Source organism: Antechinus flavipes, chromosome 4 (genome assembly GCF_016432865.1).
Source record: "Antechinus flavipes isolate AdamAnt ecotype Samford, QLD, Australia chromosome 4, AdamAnt_v2, whole genome shotgun sequence".
Lineage (NCBI taxonomy): Eukaryota > Metazoa > Chordata > Mammalia > Dasyuromorphia > Dasyuridae > Antechinus > Antechinus flavipes.
Genome location: NC_067401.1, coordinates 170488920 through 170509159, shown reverse-complemented (window position 1 = coordinate 170509159; position 20240 = coordinate 170488920). Strand labels below are relative to the sequence as shown.

Sequence of the window (20240 nt, the reverse complement as noted above, 5' to 3'; positions counted from 1 at the left end):
TCAATAAAAAGTTATTTTTAAAAAAAAGAAAGAAAGAAAGAAACTACATTGTGGTTAAAAGTAGTCCATAAAATAATACGAAAAAAAATTTTACACCAAGTTTCTCTGATAAAAGCCTCATTTCTCAAGTATATACTGAGTGTAGAACTGAATCAAATTTATAAAAAATAAGAGCCATTCCCTAATTGATAAACAGTAAAAGTGATCTAGTCATTTTTCAGAAGAAATCAAATCCATCTATAGTCACGAAAAAATGTTCTCAATCATCATTGATTAGAGAAGTGCAAATTAAAACAATTCTGAGATACCACCTCATACCTATCAGAAATGATAAATGCTGAAAGTTATGAAGGAAAAATAGGTATACTAATAAACTGCTGGTGGACTAGTGAACTGGTTCAATCATTTTCGAGAACTATTTGGAACTAGGTCCAAAAGGCCCAATGACTTAGCAATGTCACTATTAAGTTTATAACCCAAAAAGAGCAAATAAAAAGAAAAAAAAACCTACACGTATGATGATATTTATAAAGGCTCCTTTATGGTGACTAAGAATTAGAAATCAAGGGGATGCTCATTAATTAAGAATGGCTAAAAAAAGGGGTGGCATGTAATTTTGATAGAATATTATTGTGCTATAAGAAATGATGAAGGGAATAGTTTCAGAAAAATATGTCAAAATGAACTATATGAACTGAGGCAAAGTGAAATGAGAAGAACAAGGCCATTGTGCACAGTAACAACAATGCTGTCAATGATCAACTATGAAAAATGTGGCTATACTGATCAATACAATGATCTAAGACAATTTGAAAGAACTCTTGATGAAAAAAATGCTAGCTATCTCCATAGAACTGATGAACTAAGTGCAAATTCAAGTATAATTTTCTCATTCTCCTTATTTTTTCTTGATTTAAAAATATTATTAATATAGGAATATTTTATATGCTTTCACATTTATAATTGATAACATTGTCTTCTCATTGGGTAGGGGAAGGAGTAGGAAAGAAAGAATTTGGAATTCAAAATTTAAAAAGAAAAGAATGTTAATAAATCATTAATTAAAATATTTAAAAGCAGAATTAAAAGATTTATTAGATATTAACTGAAATTTTACAGGGCAGAATAAAGCAGAGAAATGGATACATGTGGATTTGTATGTATATATATATATATATATATATATATATATATATATATATATATATATATATATATACACACACAAGTATTTAGAAAATGATTGGGGATTTTTTGGTACTTGTGGCAAATTTGAAAGAAACAGGAATTTCAGAATTCAAATATAATGACAAGTTTCTAAAGATCAAAGATAAATAAAGAATGAACAAGGTTTGAACAACAACAACAAAAAAACACGTTTTCAACTTTCTGATTATGAGAAGTTTGCAGGGTACTAGCTTCAAGAATTGGAGAGTATGGACAGGAAAGTGTCATCCCAAAGACCCTGAAATTAGAATACAAAAATATGTAAAAAGTTACAGAAGAAGCTTTTTGGTAAGCTTTTGGTAAAAAGCAGTCAGTCCTAGAAATTAAATAAGGACATTGCTCTTAGCATCACAATGTTGATTTCTAACTGCTATGAGAAGCAAGTGAAAGGTAAAAGAGGTAACTACGTAGGAATAAAGAGAAAGACAAAGTAAAAGGCCCAAGAAACCTCACAGTGCTGACCACAGAGATCAAGGAATCCAAGGTATGAAATGCTGGATTTCCTGATATCCCCTGGCTGAAGTTTTTGGAGTTGTCACTAACAAAGACTGCAGCAGCTTCTCTCCCTGGATACAGAACTCTTATCTCTTCTACCCTATGACATATTAATTTATTTGAATCCACCCTGACATAAGATATTCCATATTTTAATTCAAGTTTTATCCGCTGGAAAAAACTAATTTATGGTCACGTGCCTTGGACCCTGTTGACATTCTGCACTGACTGTTATCTTTCAAGCTGCATATAGGACTTATAAAATAGATAATTTCCTTTTTTTAGCTTAGGAAAAAAAATTAATTTTAGGATTTAAGAGATCCAGAAAGAACACCTCAATTTTAAGCATAAGAGACTTAAAAAATTGTATAGTTTATAAAGCTTAGTAAACTATTTTAAAAGGAAGTAACAGTAATAAAGGATATGGTAGTGAAGACAAAGGTTAAGAAAAATTGCAAAAATAAAAACCTGCACATCTTATAGCATCATTGAGATATTGGCTAGAAATGTACTAAAATTATATAGTATTAATAAAAAAAAATCTGTCAAGTTTAGGAAAGAATCAACGAGCAAGATAGCAAGTAAGCAAAGAGTACTTTTAAAATTTATTTGTACTTGTAAGAAAACTGAATTTAGAAAGCTACAGTGAAACTTTGGTATCTATAAAAGTTACTGTTGTAGATAATTTGAGAAGTCTGTAGTAAAAGTTTTTACAGAAGAGACACCATGTATAAGTTTTGAAATAAAGACCTATCTTGAAAGTCAAAATCAGTCAACAAATATGGCTTTTAAATAACTATTATGTGTTGGGGATACACAACAAAAATAGAACAGTTCTTTGCCCTCAAAGAGTTGATAGTATATCAAGGAAAACAATATATAAAACCATACAAAATAAATACAAGGTGATTTCTGAAGTGGGAGAAATGTTAGTTAAGAGAGGAAGGTCAGAAAAGGTCTCTTTAGGAGGTGAAACTTAAATTAAGCTTTAAAGGAAGTTAGGAATTCTAAGAGGTAGGTTAGAGGAGAGAGTGAATTCCAGGCATACAACAAAGGCATGGAAGAAAGAAATGGAATGCTGCTTGTGATGGATAGGTCAGTTTGGCTGGACAATAGAGTATGTAAAGGGGAGCAATATAGTAAATCTGGAAAGGCAAACTTCAGAGAGATTAGAAAGGACTTTAAATGCTTACCAGAGCAATTTATATTTGATCCTACAGGAAGTAGGGAGAGCCTTTGGAGCTTCTTGAACAAAAGACTACCAAATCTATGTCTTAATAATATCATTTTGACAGTTGTGTGGAAAAGACATTAAAGAAAAGACAATGAGTTGTTTTTGCTATATGAATATATCTTAATCAAATTAAGTGAAATTACCCCTAACATTTGACAGCAGTAACCTGCTATTCTAAGTACTATCTTATTTCCATTCTTTTAGGAAATTTTGAACTGAGAGAAGAAGAAAAATGCAGGGGAAAGAAGGCTGAATTTGGAGACAGAAGATCATTCAAATCTTCCCATTTGTAAAACTTTGGGCAAATTATACTTTCTAGGTTTCATCAGTTTCTTTTATCTATAAAGTGAGAGAGTAGGGAAAAAAAACTGACTTGTAAAATCTTATAACTTTCTGACAAATGGCAATATATGCTTAAAGCATACATTATACTAGCCCTCATTCTAAACAAATTAAAAAGAACATTTTATTATTAATTTGGCATATGCATTGACCCTTGAAAACCAGCTAAGCTGTCTTCATGCATTTTGCACAATTTCTTGAGAATTCTATATTTGCATGGAAAAAAAAAATCCCCAACTTTCTCTGTAACAGAGCTACACGATACAGATATTGTGTATTTCAAGAAAAATCTTATTTCCTTACAACTAAATTAATATTTTTATTTTTGTTGGGGTCTATGATGTCATCAATATTGTGAACTTGAAATGAGGAAATACCTTCTACCAATACAGAACTGTCCTGCTATGTCTAATCTTAGAGATACACATGGCATTATCACCTTGACCCTGAGATAAGTTCTCTATCACTATACCATTACATCCTAAAATTTAGAAGCATCATATAAATGTAGTACCAAACCAAACTTCTCATCAAAGAGTGACAAAGTCATATTTTGTTTGCTACTAATTTCCTCTTAAAGAAAGATTAGAGTTGATCACACTTCACCTAACAAATCCTAAAATTCTCTACTACAATCTAAATAGTTTAAAACTTAAATCATTTATCCTGAGGAGAGCTGGGCAGATTTTGAAATAATAAACGTTCAGTTATAGAAACTTATTCTAAGAGATGATTTAGAGAAATAAGTGAACATCAATAAAGACTTATGGTTGTCAAACTCATTTTCAGGCCCCAAACCTTTAAGACCTACTGATAACTACCTCATATTGATGGAACTCACAGCAGTTCCTTTTCTGACACTCATCTTTCAAGACAGGGAGTCCAAATGGTGCATTTAAAGGACACAACAGAAAATGAAATCAGATTCAACTGGCTGAATCAAGAAAAGCCATCTTCTACTACTAGCCTCAAAGTAGGGAGAAAGAGGGAGGGGGAAGCACAATTCTAAATCCTTAGCAAAAGCTAGGATATATCTGTTGTAATAAAGAGTACCTAATCCCTCAGTTCAGCTTTGTCTTCCTTCTTCTTTGCTAATAGAAGATATTCTCCATTTACTGCAGCTTCTGCTATTCTCCTTTCCCCAGAATAGATCCCCAGATCTGTTAAAAGCATCCATACCATAGTATGGCTGCAGTATCCAGTCCCTAAAATCATAGGATTGCATGTAATCACTGTCAGTCTGAGCAGCTGTGTTAGCACGCCCCTTCACACCATAAAATAGAGCCTTACCCATATTTATCGAGTCAGTTCTCTTCCTTGTGGCCCCCTCCCTAATCAGCTAGTACACTGGCCTAAAACTATAAAGTAAATCTCAAAAATGTTATCTTAGTGCTGTAATCAGAACAGATGTCTAGGATCATACCAGATTTGTTGTTATTCCAATTCCTTCTCTCTGTTTATCTCTGGGAAAGGGAATAAAGAGACACTGTCCCATGGACCTTAGTAGTTTCAAGAAAACTCTAAGAAAAAAATTGCACATTAATTTACCTTTTTGCTTCCTGTCATCCTGCTCTTTACACACTTCCCCCTTCAAAACACACACACACACACACACACACACACACACACACACACACACACACACACAGTTGAGGACCACTGAAATTAGATATTAGCTTGTTCTTAAATCGTAGGCTTAGAATACTGCACTGAATGCTTAAACAACACTAGCTAAACCAGCCAATGAAAAAATGCTGAGACGAGAGAACCAGAGCCGGAGAAGAGGCAGACATACAGCGAGAGAGACACACTGCACTGATCAGCAAATGCTGGTGGCTTCAAGACAGAAGAGGCAGGCAGCAAAGCACAATACATATATTCTTCTATGTATTGTGAGCACATATGTACACATCCACCACCCAACCTCTTACCCAAGGTGAGTCCCCTGTCCTGCTGCCCTAGTGTCCTTGAAAGCCCTGGGTTGCAACATTAAATCACCAGCAGATTGTTGCTTCTCTCTTCAGAGCCCATAGCAGATTTATATAGCAGTTCCAGTCTCCTGGGTGCTTCCACAGCACTAGATGGAGCAAGAGATGGAGGAAAGAGAGCATGTGTATGCCAGCACAGCAGAAAAAAGAAAAAAGGCGTCCAGATGAAATGAAAGATGAACAAAAACTGCTAGTGGAAAGGGAGTTGGTCCTGGAGAACGCTGGCCTGTACCACAGAGATGTATATGCAAGGAGCTGTGACCCTAACTGTTACTTGTGCACAGCTCAGCTTCTCTGAGGCTAATTTCCATGAATGCAATTACATGGCTGGCCCCTCCCACTACTCCCCCACTCTCTGCCTCCTGGGGCTTGAGGAAGGGGGTTGGGGATGGAGAAAAATTGTTTGCTTCTTTTTCCCCCTCAGAAGCAGGAATGGATGGTTGCTTTTTCTGGGAGATATTAACCCTTACTTGGATATACTTGTATTATTGACTGAATAGAAAACAGGATGAGGGAATGCATCATCCATAAAGAGTAGCACGAAAGGCTGTCACTCCCCTCACCCACAATCCCAATGTGCTGCCTGCTACTCTGCACTATGTCAGCAGTAAACTGACACTGACCAGATTTCTAAAACATAGTCAAAGCAGGATTTCAGGAAGCAGTTTCTTATTAACTAGATTCTGAAATATGCAGGAAATCATGTTAGTGCTGATCTTCCATCTCTTTTTGAAGCAGGGAAGTATTTTTATTTCACTTGCTATTAATAGCAGGGACAATGGCTCCCCCCTAAAAAGCTGCAATATATGCATCTTAATAAATTTTTATCAGGGTGAGGATAAAAAGCTTATCTTTGGAAACTGACTGATGTCAGGAAACACAGCTAAAGTCTTATGTATACCCATAGCACCCTTCCCCACATATACACACAATAAGAAAATTAGTTTTTCAAACTCCATGATAGATTAATGTAAAGGAGAGTGAGGAAAACAGCAACTAAAAATAAGTGATATAGTGATATACCTTCCCAACAATGTTTCAGCATTCAATACCATAATTCCCAAAGCCATATCCTCAACATATTGCTAAAAATCAAATCCCAGTTCTCCAGAATAAACTTCTTGTTCTCATCATAGTACTAATGTGGCAAAACCAACCCTACCTACTGAATTACTTAGTAAAGTGTAATACTAATTGGGAATGTGAATGGACCCCATAATTACTATATAAGCTTCTTCATACTTGATCCAAACATTTTAGTTTTGCATACCAGATTCTTTCTTTTAAAGAAAAGAGAATATATTGAATTAGATGGTACCAAAGATATATAAACTCAAGATACCAAAAAGTGAACTCATATAACTCATTATCATTTCCCCTGAACCTATCTCTCTTCAGAATTCTTTCAGGATTACTTTACTTTAACTCAGGATCCCAACTTCGGTGCACCCTCAGCTCCTCACTGTATTCATTACACATATACTCATCAGGTGACCAAACTTGTTTCTACCTTGAGAACATCCCTCAAATCTACCCCTATTTCTCTACCACAGTAGCAGTCACTACTATTAATTTCAAGTCATCATCACTCCATCTGAACTACTGTACTCCAATTGGTCTCTCCACTTCAAGTTTCTTTCCTCTCTATGTTATTTTTCACATTGCTATTTAAGCTGAATCCCTTACAGCACAAATATGACAATGCCATTCTTCTATTCCATAAACTCCAATGGCTGCCTTTATACACATCTACAATAAAATATTTGAAGTATTTTATAATTTGGCCCCAACTTTCGAGCCTTCTTGCACGTTACTCCCCTCCAATAAATGTACTGGCCCAAAGTGTCCTTCCATTCATCAATCATCCAAAAACACATCCATTATCCAAAGGCTCAAACCTTTACATTGCTATCTCCCATGACTGGAGTGCATTCCCTCCTCACCTCCTTTTTCCAAATCTCTAATTTTTTTTAGGCTCAGTTCAAGAACCACTGTCTACATAAACTGTTTCATGGATCATCTGCTAGTGCCTTCTTCCCCAAAATTACATTATATCTGTTTTGTATATAACTAATACATATATGTCACCTCCACCTAGACTGTAGTTAGGCATGGTCTACTTTTACTTTTATCTTTTTATCCTTGGTTCTTAGCATAATGTTTGGCACCTAACATGGAATTACTAAATGCTTGTTAATTGACATGCTGAGAGACATCAAAGTTGTTGGAGTTTTTTAAGAATCATAACAAGAATTCAGCAAAAGCCAAACTTTAAAAGGCACCACCAAATTTATTCACAGAAGATAAAATGTAAACCCCAAAAAACATTTCAAGAGAAGTTTAAAATAAGTCTGGAAGCCCAACAGTGGCATAAAACTGTCTCTAACTTTATATTATTTTTTTCTTGTATTTTGTTTGTTGAGTCCTACTACTTCCTTATAGTAGTTTCCTCTTTATCCACTCTAAATTATCCAACCATTTAAATAATAAATTTCCAATCATTTCACCTCAGTGATCCCTATTAATTCCTCTCTAGCTATCCAGACCTACCAATATTTTTTCTCTCAAATTCCAAGTCAAGACTTTCTCCCATGAAGGATTCCCTAATGATTCCAGCCTACATTTAACTTCTCCAATATCTTTTGAACTAATCTATTATAAAAGTAACATCTTAATAAATATGACCTTATTTCTAGTTTGTATCTCACAAATTAGAACTTTTTGTACATTATCTTGCTCACTAAGTATTTCAAGTGAAAAGAACCACAATATGATGACAAAAATACAGCACCTACAGTCAGGAGTTCAAATCTCAGTTCTGACATTTGCTAGCTGTGTTGTGACTATACATAAGACAAAGCTTCTACGAGCCTCAATTCCATCTGTAAAACAGGATTGATAGTGCATAAATGAATGACAAATTAAGTGCTTACTATGTGCCAAACACTCTACTAAGAGCTACCATCTCTTTTTTTTTTAGTTTTTTATTTTCAAAATATATGCATAGTTTTCAACATTCACTATTACAAAACTTTGTGTTCCAAGTTTTTTCTCCTCTCTTCCCTCCATTCCCTCCCTTAGACAGCAAGTAATCCAATATATGTTAAACATGGGCAGTTCTTCCATACATATTTCCACATTTATCATGCTGCACAAAAAGAATCAAGTCAAAAAGGAAAGAAAATAAGAAAAAAAAAAGCAGGTAAAAAATAAAAAAGGTGAAAACACAATGTTATGATCCACATTTAGTCCTCATAAGTCCTCTCTCTGAGTACAAGTGGCTTTGTCACATTCTCTGTTAACTGTGCTCTCCAAACCCTTGAACCTTCTCATAAAAAGTGACACTGAACTCCAAGATCCTCAGGATCTTTCTATGTGAATCTACTTTTTGCCAACTTTTTCTTGATAATTTCTCTGGTATTAGACCATTATGTTCTATTTCTAATGCCATATTCTATACAATTATCTCATTCCTGGACTACTGTAAAGGCCTCATACTTCCCTCTCTAACACTGAACTTCTACACATTACTACTAAATAATATCTCTTATGAATTATTTCATTATGTTCTCCCATTCAAGAACCCCCTATAGCTTCTTACCATCATTTAATTTAATAAACATAAATTAAGTACCTACTATAAGTAAGGATATTATACTAGATCTGGGGTATGCACAAACAAACAAAACCAACAATCAGTCCCTGATCACTAGGGGACTCCGTGGGAGATACAACAAAAGCTGAATGGCCAGTTTCAGCAATTACTAGTTTTCTCCATTACTAAAGATCATCAAATTTATTCAATTCTGATATTATTCTGTGATGTATACACATAAGTAAATACAAAGCAATTTAAAAAGCGTAACTATGGGGAAGAACAGAACAGGAAGGAATGCATTCTGGGTATGAAGTATAACCTATGCAAAGGTAGAAAAAGTATGGAATGATGGACAGGTTTACTGAACAGCTAGTAGGCCAGAATAGCTAAAAAAAAGTATGAAGGGAAATAATACAATAGTAAAATATAAAAATAGTAAAATAGTAAAAAATAAATTTCCCCCAGTTTTTTTTCCCTTTAAAGTTTACTCCATCCTGTCCAGTTCCCTTTCACTGTTGTCAGTGAATCTTTAGGATATGGCCTTAGAGGAACAAGTCTTAGAAACTATGAAGTAAAAAATATGGAGACATCAGAGAAATGCAAATTAAGATAACTCTGAGATACCACTACACATTTCTCAGATTGACCAAGACGACAGGAAAAGATAATGACAAACGTTAGAAGGGATGTGGGAAAACTGGGACAATGATATATTGTTGGTGGAATTGTGAACAAATCCAACCATTCTGGAGAGCAATTTGGAACTATGCTCAAAAAGTTATCAAACAGCGCATACCCTTTGATCCAGCAGTGTTATTACTGGGCTTATATCCAAAAGAGATATTAAAGAAGGGAAAGGATGTGCAAAATCATGTGCAAAAATGTTTGTGGCAGCCCATTTTGTAGTGACTAGAAACTAGAAACTGAATGGATGCCCATCAATTGGAGAATAGCTGAATATGAATATTATGGAATACTACTGTTCTGTAAGAAAAGACCAACAGAATGATTTCAGAGAGGCCTGGAGAGACTTACATGAATTGAGGTAAGTGAAATGGGCAGAACCAGTTCCAATTGTTCAGTAACGAAGAGTCATCTATACCCAGAGAGAGAACTATGGGAAAAAAGTGTAGACTACAAGATAGCACTGTTTGCTTGCATTTTTGTTTTCCTTCTCAGATTTTTTCTTTTTAGATCTGATTTTTCTTGTGCAGCAAGATAATTGTATAAATATATATGTGTGTGTATACACACACACACACACACACACACACACATTATATTGGATTTAACATATACTTTTAACATATTTAACATGAGAAACACTAGCCTCGGCAATAAGAGTCGAGAAAGAAATTAAAGGAATTAGAGTAGGCAATGAGGAAACCAAACTATCACTCTTTGCAGATGATATGATGGTATACCTAGAGAACCCCAGAGATTCTACTAAAAAGCTATTGGAAATAATTCATAATTTTAGCAAAGTAGCTGGCTACAAAATAAATCCCCATAAATCCTCAGCATTTTTATACATCACCAACAAAACCCAACAGCAAGAGATACAAAGAGAAATTCCATTCAGAATAACTGTTGATACCATAAAATATTTGGGAATCTATCTACCAAAGGAAAGTCAGGAATTATATGAGCAAAATTATAAAAAAGTCTCCACACAAATAAAATCAGACTTAAATAATTGGAAAAATATTAAGTGCTCTTGGATCGGCCGAGCGAACATAATAAAGATGACAATACTCCCTAAACTAATCTATTTATTTAGTGCTATACCAATCAGACTTCCAAGAAAATATTTTATTGATCTAGAAAAAATAACAACAAAATTCATATGGAACAATAAAAAGTCGAGAATCTCAAGGGAATTAATGAAAAAAAAAATCAAATGAAGGTGGACTAGCTGTACCTGATCTAAAATTATATTATAAAGCAGCAGTCACCAAAACCATTTGGTATTGGCTAAGAAATAGATTAGTGGATCAGTGGAAAAGGCTAGGTTCACAAGACAGAATAGTCAATTATAGCAATCTAGTCTTTGACAAACCCAAAGCCCCTAACTTCTGGGAAAAGAATTCATTATTTGATAAAAACTGCTGGGATAATTGGAAATTAGTATGGCAGAAATTAGGCATGGACCCACACTTAACACCATATACCAAGATAAGATCAAAATGGGTCTATGACCTAGGCATAAAGAACGAGATTATAAATAAATTAGAGGAACATAGAATAGTTTATCTCTCAGACTTGTGGAGGAGAAAGAAATTTGTGACCAAAGATGAACTAGAGACCATTACTGATCACAAAATAGAAAATTTCGATTACATCAAATTAAAAAGCCTTTGTACAAATAAAACTAATGCAAACAAGATTAGAAGGGAAGCAACAAACTGGGAAAACATTTTCACAGTTAAAGGTTCTGATAAAGGCCTCATTTCCAAAATATATAGAGAACTGACTCAAATTTATAAGAAATCAAGCCATTCTCCAATTGATAAATGGTCAAAGGATATGAACAGACAATTTTCAGAGGATGAAATTGAAACTATTACCACTCATATGAAAGAGTGTTCCAAATCATTATTGATCAGAGAAATGCAAATTAAGACAACTCTGAGATACCACTACACACCTGTCAGATTGGCTAAGATGACAGGAAAAAATAATGATGAATGTTGGAGGGGATGCGGGAAAACTGGGACACTATTGCATTGTTGGTGGAGTTGTGAATGAATCCAACCATTCTGGAGAGCAATCTGGAATTATGCCCAAAAAATTATCAAATTGTGCATACCCTTTGATCCAGCAGTGTTTCTATTGGGCTTATATCCCAAAGAAATACTAAAGAAGGGAAAGGGACCTGTATGTGCCAAAATGTTTGTAGCAGCCCTGTTTGTAGTGGCTAGAAACTGGAAAATGAATGGATGCCCATCAATTGGAGAATGGCTGGGTAAATTATGGTATATGAATGTTATGGAATATTATTGTTCTGTAAGAAATGACCAGCAGGATGAATACAGAGAGGACTGGTGAGACTTACATGAACTGATGCTAAGTGAAATGAGCAGAACCAGGAGATCATTATACACTTCGACAACGATATTGTATGAGGACATATTTTGATGGAAGGGGATTTCTTTGACAAAGAGACCTGAGTTTCAATTGATAAATGATGGACAAAAGCAGCTACACCCAAAGAAAGAACACTGGGAAACGAATGTGAACTATCTGCATTTTTGTTTTTCTTCCCGGGTTATTTATACCTTCTGAATCCAATTCTCTCTATGCAACAAGAGAACTGTTCGGTTCTGCAAACATATATTGTATCTAGGATATACTGCAACATATCCAACATATAAAGGACTGCTTGCCATCTAGGGGAGGGGGTGGAGGGAGGGAGGGAAAAAAATTGGAACAGAAACGAGTGTCAATATAAAGTAATTATTAAATAAAAATTTAAAAAAAAAAACATATTTAACATGTCTTGGACTACCTGTCATCTAGGGAAGGGGGTACGGGGAAGGAGGGGAAAATTTGGAACAGAAGATTTTGCAAGGGTCATTGTTGAAAAATTATCCATGCATATGCTTTGTAAATTAAAAGCTATATCAACAACAACAACAACAATAATAATAAGTAGGGAGACATGGGGCAGCTAGATGTCACAGTGGATAGAGTAACTAGCTCTGAAGTCAGGAGGACCTGAATGCAAATCTGGCCTCAAACACTTAACACTTCCAAGTGTTGTGCCACAGTTCCCTTTTCTTGTCCTGACTCAGTTTTCCTAATTGGTCCTGCCTCAATTTCCCTAAATTGTTCTGCCTCAGTTCCCTTAATTGCAAACCACTCCCCTTCTCCACCCCCATTCCCCAGTTCATTAAGACTGTATAATTCAGAGCTACTTACTCTATAGGTTACAAATTGTCAATGTGTAAACTCAATATAAGGGAGAGTCTAGACTTTCTGGCTCTAAATTAGACACATCTTTAACTCCCAGTTAGTTAGAATTTATAGTCCTACCCCACAACCTGTCAGAACCGGTTTGATGGTTCCTGCCTGGAGATTTCTGCTCACCAGAGTAGACTTCACCCCCCCCCCCACCTTTGTTTAGCTACTGTGTATATAAATATGTCACTGAGAATTCACATTCACTGCTGGATGCTTTGGACATCAGCCCTGGGGGCATCAATCTCTCCCTCTTAGAAATCCAAATAAAATATTAAAAATTCTCTAATCTCTATCTTATCTTAGTTTCTCTGGCATTATACTAGCTGCATGACCCTAAGCAAGTCATTTGATCCTAACTGCCTCAGCAAATAAGTAAATAAATAAACAAAATAAAAAGCTAAGAAAATACTGTATTTTAAAAAAAAAAAAAGTAGGGGCAGCTAGGTGGCACAGTGATTAGAGCACCAGCCCTGAAGGCAGGAGGACCTGAGTTCAAATATGGTCTCAGACCCTTAAGACTTCCTAGCTATGTGATCCTGGGCAAGTCACTTAACTTCTAATTGCCTCAGGAGACATAAAGAAGGGGAAAAGAGGGAACAAACAGTAGACAGGAACTAATCAGCAAATATTTCCTAAGTGGTTAATAGGTACAAGGCACTGTGGGGAAAAAAACAAAGTATACATGCCTTCTGTATTCAAAGAGGTATAAGTAGGCAGACAAAAAAACATGTTCGTTAAAAATTCAAGTTTTAAGAATTCATTCAATAACAATACTAAAGAAATTTTAATCTATAGGATAAACTTTCAAGTGATATGGACAAATACTAGTAAGAGAAAAGGAGGAAGTTCACAGCTTGTTAGAATAATCTGGGGCAGTTTTCATGATAGAGATGGGATTTGATCTAAAAAATGGATAGAAACTGCCTAGGCAGAAAGGATGAAGAGGAAATAAAGAGAGTGTGGCATGAGTCAAATGTTACCTAAGGTCAAAAAATTCTCCACAGCTCAGCATATTTTTTAGTTAAAAGGGTAATCTGATCAACAACCAGAACTCTGAAACAACTGGGGATACAGGGTGGTAAAAGGAAACCCAGGGAACCTGTGGTGTACAGGTTAGAACTAAAGAACTCAAAAATACTTTCAGAGAATAAATATATTCCGAGGTTAGACTAGTTTTCAACTAATGTATCCACAAGAAAAAATTTGAAGATTTCAAATTCCACTCTACCTTTCCAATCTTTTGGGATCTCTAGGGTAAAAGGGTGGGTTGAATTATCATGTTACTCATAAGATCATTAAATACAATTCAATTAAATAAATTTATTAAATACCTATTGTGTGCAGCAATGATTCAAGGCACTGGAGATATACAGAGGTCTTAATTAGATGTAGCTCTTGAACTTAACGATTTTAAAATCTAGAGGTGGAGAGGCAAGGTAAGGTCATACCTAACTATGATAAAAATTAAATATAATGAGTACCTAGAAGAATTAAAGTGCTATAAGAGATTTGAAACAAAATGCTATCACTTCTACCTAGAAATAATCAGAGAAGATTTTCTGGGACAGATGGCTCCAGAATAGATCTCAAAGTATGGGAAGGATTTCAACAGATGGATGATGGGGGCAGGGAGGCTTGAGGTTAAAGGAGATGAATGTATTCCAGGCAAGGAGATGTTGGAGCCAGAACCTTGTAGGCACTAGAATAGGGGAAGCTATCAAAGAAAAATCAATATAATATAGTTGAAACAAATAATGTATGCAAGAGTATAATGAGCTGAAAAAGTAGATAGGGAGATAGGTAAAGGAGGAACTTGAATACTAGGCTAAACTGCTTTAGAGTGATGTGGAATTTGGACTTTATTTGGTGGATAATTGAAAATCAGTGAATTTATAAAATAAGGGAAATAAATGTTATAAATTATATTATTTGGGCATCAATATAAATGATAGATTGGAGAGGGGAAGAGAGCAGTTAAGAGGCTTTAGCAGGATTAAAGTAATACCTGAAATTAAGGAAACAAATGCGAAGAGAGGATAGTTCAGACAGAAATTTTTGTGATAAAAGGAAACATGATTCAGCAACTGATTTGATATACGAAGTGAGACAGAGTGAAAAGACCAAAGATGATTTAGATTTTAAGCAGACAGAGAGAGAAAGAGAGAAATAGAGAGACACACACAGAGAGAGAGAGAGAGAGAGAGAGAGAGAGAGAGAGAGAGAGAGCGAGCAGAAAGACAGAATACATTAACAAAAATGCTATAGTTAAAAAGAAGGGCAAAGGAAGGAAATCATGGTTAGTTCATTTTTTAGGAGTCTGAATTGCAATGAGACAAATCTGTGTGAAAATGTCTAGTAGAGTCTATTGTAAGTATGCAATCCCAAAATGCTGAAAATGTCCTTAATAATGATAAGTGAAAAGAATGAGATACATATAAGATATAAGACACCGTGGATGAGCAAAGATAAGACATCCATTTCTTTGAACAATTCCTCCTCAAAAGGTGGTATGCAAACCAGACCCAGTAAGATTCCTACTGTCAGTATATTTGGCATTTTTTTTGGTTATCCCATAGACCAGGTGAGCACTATAAGTGAATTCTTTAGGCCTGAATTTACTATGAAATACTTTATAATGTATCACTTCTTTGATCTTTCTTTCAATAACCCTATATATTCTTATTTTTATTCTCATTCATAAAATTCATTCATAATGGAAAGAAAAAATATATTAAAATCCAAAATGAAAGTCATAATATTTAACAAGGTTTTTCCAGGGTTCTAATTATAGTCTGCTACTTGATTCATTGCCATATTCATTCTCATCAACCTGAATTCTAGAAAAATACAGGGTATTTGGATATATTCAAATTACTAAAAGTATAAGAATGGCCATTAGCTTAGAGCCCCCATCTGTTTATTAAGTATTATTTTTATTTAATAAACCAAAGAGACATTTTTATATTCTCTCTACATATATTTATACATATCTATATCTATCTATATATATGTATATGCTATTAAAATTACTAGCTATACCCTTTGATAATAAGGTAAACAATAATAACAGAAACATAAATAATAATTCAAAATATTTGAAAATATCTAAGCCATAGACACTGGCTTCCCTGCCTTCCTTTAAGAATGTGCTCAAAATTCATTGCAAAAGGCTTTTTCTAGTTCCTACTCATCCTGCCCCTTTCCCCCAACTTCTAGTACCTTCCCTCTGAGATAACCTTCAACTTATATTGTAGGTATCTTGTATCATATGACTGTTCAAATGTTGTCTCTCCCAATTATGTGAGTTCTTTGAGAACAGAGTCCATATAGTTTATATTCTTTGTTTCCTTAGCACTTAGTAGAGTGCCAAATATATCATAAGTACTTAATAAATGCTTGCTAATAGACAACAATTCTCATGTATATAACACAGTCTCACCATTTGGTTATCTCAAGGGACCAAGAAAAGTCTTGTCTCAAGAACTATCTTTATCCTCTTCACAAGTAAACGTTAATATCATTCTCTAAATAAAGAAGTCCTCTATATTCTCTGGAAAAAAATAGAGGATCATAAAATTAAGAAACTTTAGTGTTTTTTTTTTCTTCTTTTTGCTGAGGCAATTGGGGTTAAGTGACTTGCCCAGGGTCACACACAGCTAGGAAGTGTTAAGTGTCAGAAGTCAAATTTGAACTCATGTCCTCCTGACTTCAGGGCTGGTGCTCTATCTACTGCACCATCTAACTGCCTCAAGAAACTAATTTTTAAAAGGATTATGAAAAGTCTGGGAAGACTTATATGAATTGATACAAAGTGCAGTCAGCAGAACCAGAAAAACAATTCATACAACTACGATAATGTAAAGGAAAACAACTCTGAAAAATTTAAGAACTCTGATCAATGCAATTGTGTGTGTGTGTGTAGTAGAGATAAGGTGAAGAACTTCCAGCAGCTGTGTGTAGTAGAGATGAAGTGAAGAACTTCCAAGAATGTTTAAATTCCTCTTCTATATTTTAGTTTCTCTAGGTCTCTGTGACCTGCATAAGTATGTTGAGTAATAGCCAATATGTACTTAGATTTTAGATATATGTATTTAACCTAGAATGATGACATTTATCGCTGTTCAAGTTATCAATATTTAGACAACTACCTGATGTATGGTTCTTCCTGGAACTAGGGAATCTGCTGTTTTTAGCATGAATAACATCCAATTAAGGGAGAGAGGAGGGGCACCTATTTCTTAATGTTCTCCAACTCATGATGTAATCCTTTGTAACTAAAACCTATAAAAACTATATATCTTATCCCTTTCTTTAGCCCTTCTACTGTGAGTTCTCTCTCTTTCCCTCCTGGTGGTGGAATTGCTCATTCTCATGAGAATCAATTAAATAAACAACTTTTCTGCTTTTTACTTCGAGAGTTCTCTGATTTTTGGATAGGATTTTCTATCCCTCACACAATGACCAATCATTACTACAAAAGACTTATTTTTATATTCTAGAAAATATATTCTATTCTTTATATACCAAAATATTTATTATCTGTTAAGTTCATAATAGAAAAGAAAATCTATTTAAGAAGAAAGAATGCGAGGGAGTGAATGAATGGATTATGTCATGCACAGAACATCTCTTCAGTTGAAAAGTTGGACTTCTATTTGATTTGTTTTGTGGATGAACTTTATTCTAGAAAGTAAATAGTCAATATTACATAATAATTAATAGTGTGATTATATTAACATAATAACACAACATTATAAAATATTATTATTCTATCATATTTTAAAGCTTTGGGATATATAATATTGCATAATCATGTTATATAATATTGCATATTATTAATGTAATGATATATAATTTACTATTAACATATTATAACATGAAAATGATACATTTTAAATAGAGAATATCATATATGTTACAAAGATTAAAGCTCAAACATTATTAAAATATAATAATTATATCAAATCATATTATTGATGATATAACATTTATAATATAATTGAAAAACATTTTAATATTAACAAGCACCCATTAAAAAAGTATTCCTAGACATTATTAGGAAATGTAAAGGATATCAGATCACAGGTGCTGGTGTTGTGGAGATCCAAAGTGTTAAAACATGTAAAACACTGTGTACACCTCAAGGTACTACATAAACCCTAGATTATTCTGAAAGGCATCTTGAGAAAAGATTCCCAAGGAAAAAGAAAATAGAAGTGGTAAAATTATGTGATCGCAATACTGCCCTCCACACATTGACCCTGCATAGTTATTAACCTAACTGATATTTTTCTGGTTTTCATGAGTAATAAATATAGAGGGAACTAAAACTCAGTGAATAGATACTGCATAAAAACAAGCTCCATTATAGAAGCTCTCAAACATTAACTGCAAATAATTTCTAAGAAACTTTCTAGCTCTAATTCCTTGAATGTTTTGTTTTTGTTTTTTGTTAAACAAACTCATCCTAGTTCATCTCATTAAGACATTAGTTGCAAAATTATTTTACACTTCACAAAAGCAAACTTCACCACTACATATTGGAATCCCTAGCTCTCTTTAGGGCTCTGACCAACTTACCATTTCATTTAACTTTTTTTCTAGATTTTCCCAGTTATCAGTAGGCCCAACTCCCAAAAGAAAATCATCTTTTATTTATTCTGTATGTATTCTATGCTGTAACACCCCAACTATTTCACTTTAATATGTGTTGCACCAGGGCCTAATACAAGGACTAGCATATAATAGGCACCTAATAAATGTTTGTTAACTGATTCTCATTATTCATATTATTACTCCCTAACATGAGTCTTTATTATCTCTTTTTTAGACTACTATAATAGACTCTAACTTGTCTTTCTGACTTCAGTCAGAAAACATTCTATAACCTTGGTTCTCATCTACTGAATAATACTTTTGTTTGGTATTCAAGATTTTCAACTATTTGGTCCCAATCTCTTCTCCCGCTGATGAATCAGTTCAATTCTACATTCAAGGGACAGCTAGGTGGTTCAGTGGATAGAGAGCACTGTCCCTGAAGTCAGAAGGACCCCAGTTCAAATACAAACTTAGTACTTTCTAGCTGTGTGACCCTGGGCAAGTCACTTAATCCGAATTGCCTCAGGGGAAAATTCTCCATTCAAATCCTCTGCTCTTCTCTCCTATCCTGGTCATTCTTTGTCAGACTTCAACCTTGCAACTACTCCCAACATCTATTTCTTTCACTCTTATTCATAAACTGATGAAAAGAACTAGAGAAAAATCCTAATATCAAGGCTAAATGGGTTCCATTACAAATTTATGTAATATAATCTCAATTAGGTCCTTGGTGCAGTAAAGAAATCCTTTTACATCTCCCTAATTAATTTACTCTAGTATTCACTGTGGTGGCTATTCAGAATCTTTTCATTCCTCCTCAAGCCTCCATGGCAAGACCTTCCCCAACTCTCTCAACTGAGGACCTTTTTATACTTATTCTCTCCCCCAGTAGAATGGGAGGAGAGAAGTGCCTTTCTTTGCATCACTACTCCTTGGCATAGTACCTTGCACTGGAACTTTGTAACAGCTTATAGACAGACAGATAGATAAATATGTACATTAGATTGCAAACTTCATAAGGGCAGAGATTATCTTTTGCTTCTTTTTACATCCTCAGTCCTTAGTATGGTAGCAACTTATTTAATAAATGTTTACTGTTTCATTGATTTGCAACTGTCATTCAGCTGTTTTCATTCATGTCTGACTCTTTGTGACTCCACTTGGGGTATTTTGGGCAATGAGACTGGAGTGGGTTTGTCATTTACTTCTCCAGTTTATTTTACAGATGAGGAAACTGAGGCAAATCGGGTTAAGTGATTTGCCCAGGGTAGCACAGCTAATAAGTGCCTGGGGCTGGATTTGAATTCAAGAAAATAAGTCTTTCTGCCTCAGGCCTGAACGCTATCCAATGTGCCATTTATGAGTATATAAAGAGACATGTAGATATAGTTATGATTTTTAAAATACTTCTCACGGGGCAGCTAAGTGGTGCAGTAGATAGAGCACCATCCTGAAGTCAGGAGGACCTGAGTTCAAATCTTGCTTCAGACTCTTAATATTTCCTAGCTGTGTGTCTCAGGGCTAGTCACTTAACCCTAATTGCCTTGGGGGGAAAATACTTCTCACATAGTAGGTAGTAAGTATTATAACCCAATTTTTTTGAAGAGGAAATTAAAGCTCCATGAAGTGACAATCACAAAAGCTACTAAATTTTAGAGCCAGTATTCAAATCTAAGTCTCTTGACTCCAAGTATAGTGTACTTAAAAGCTTAAAATTCTAATTTAAAAAACATCAATATTACATCCATTTTCTCTGGCCCAAATTTTTTTTCCCTTGTTAAGCTGCCTGAATGTA

At 34.5% G+C, this 20240-nt stretch overlaps 1 protein-coding gene across 2 annotated transcripts in view; it reads right to left on the bottom strand.

Moving 5' to 3' along the window:
* CYTH1 (cytohesin 1) overlaps window positions 1-20240 on the bottom strand; it is a 196706-nt gene that overhangs the window by 77596 nt on the left and 98870 nt on the right. Inside the window, exon 1 of one of the 2 annotated variants that reach the window (XM_051995474.1) lies at window positions 5230-5611. The exons of the other annotated variant lie outside the window; for it this stretch is intronic. The gene's annotated coding sequence lies outside the window, so the exon portion shown is untranslated. Of the gene's footprint in view, window positions 1-5229; window positions 5612-20240 lie in introns of those variants that run through there. 2 annotated transcript variants of the gene reach the window in all.